This window comes from Montipora capricornis, chromosome 10 (genome assembly GCF_036669925.1).
Source record: "Montipora capricornis isolate CH-2021 chromosome 10, ASM3666992v2, whole genome shotgun sequence".
NCBI lineage: Eukaryota > Metazoa > Cnidaria > Anthozoa > Scleractinia > Acroporidae > Montipora > Montipora capricornis.
This window is the reverse complement of record NC_090892.1, coordinates 68,419,265-68,420,565: the sequence shown is the minus strand read 5'-3', so window position 1 is coordinate 68,420,565 and position 1,301 is coordinate 68,419,265. Positions and strand designations below refer to the sequence as shown.

The window sequence follows — 1,301 nt, the reverse complement described above, 5'->3', positions numbered from 1 at the left end:
GGTTATTGGAAATAATCTATACAGTTCTGTAACATGTTCTGTGCAAACAAATGACTATTTGCTGATAACTGATGTTCCAGACATGGTTTCAATATTTGATATAGTGTATTCATTACAATACACACCCTTTTAATAAGTCTAATATATGCCGTTTTCTGCTAATGACGTCAAACTCATGCTTTTAAAATTTATTCAGAAATGTACAAAGGCTTCAAAAAAGAAGAGAAATCAGAAAAGTTTTAAGCCTTTGTACATTTCTAAATAAAATTTGAAAGCAAGAGTTCAACGTCATTAGCAGAAAACAGCATATATTAGACTTGTTAAAAGGGTGTATAGTGAGTCATTTACTGGAAGTTTGTTCATGACATCAAACATTGGTCCATATATGTCTCTTAGAAATTCACTTCTAGGAGTATTTTCAAACTCTCAACGGAATTACAATTGTTGTTTGTTAACTAATGGCATTAATACACTATATTGCAATAAATACACTCTATTAAATATTGAAACCATGTCTGGAACATCAGTTAACAGCAAATAGTCATTTGTTCGCACAGAACATCTTATAGAACTGTATAGATTATTTCCAATAACCAAAATATTGTTGAAAGTAGAATTACTCTTGTATTTGATGGTATAATACCAGGAAGTGACATTGCTACACATTACTTTACCAGCATTCACACCAAAGATTGTTTCACTTCCTTGACTAGAGTCAGCGGACACAGTGGTTGTTGGATCAATGATATCAAATATTGTAGGACCTGGATTTTCCTCCACATCATTTGCTTGCCTTATAGGCAATGGGATATAAACATTGTAGCACATCATTTGTGCAAACCAAAACATCACCTCATTACACGACTTGTAATGTCCAACAACTTGTTTTAATGTTGGCAAGTAAAACACATTTAAGTAAAACATCATAAGCATCGTATTCCAAAATCGCCCTCGCACACCTGAAAATGCATCCTTGACTTTCACAAAATTGTTGTGACAGCCGATCCTTGACCGGTATTGTTCGATTGTTGTTCCCATGCTGGCGGCTAGTAGCAGACAACAGTAAGAGTACGAAATACTATTCTTTGAGAGTGCAAAACTCTTATTCAATGCCACTATTTTTTAGAGTACAATAACTCTTTCAGTTTGGGATGTAACCCACACCGACATTTCAAGCCGATAAATACTGGTTTGTCATAGCTTGTGAGATACTTGTGAGGTATGTTGTGCGCAACGGATTTCGAGCCAATGGATGTGGGCTTGCGAAAGCGTCTTAGCTTCAGTGCAATCCGCACTAAACA

General features: G+C 35.3%; 1 long non-coding RNA gene across 1 annotated transcript in view; it reads right to left on the bottom strand.

Annotated features, from left to right (window-relative positions):
* Positions 1 to 865: 865 nt before the first annotated feature.
* Positions 866 to 1,301, bottom strand: part of LOC138019955 (uncharacterized) — a 718-nt gene continuing 282 nt past the window's right edge. The window contains exon 2 of the long non-coding RNA XR_011126274.1: positions 866 to 1,301. This exon is cut by the window's right edge and continues 71 nt beyond it. This is a non-coding gene — a long non-coding RNA (uncharacterized lncRNA).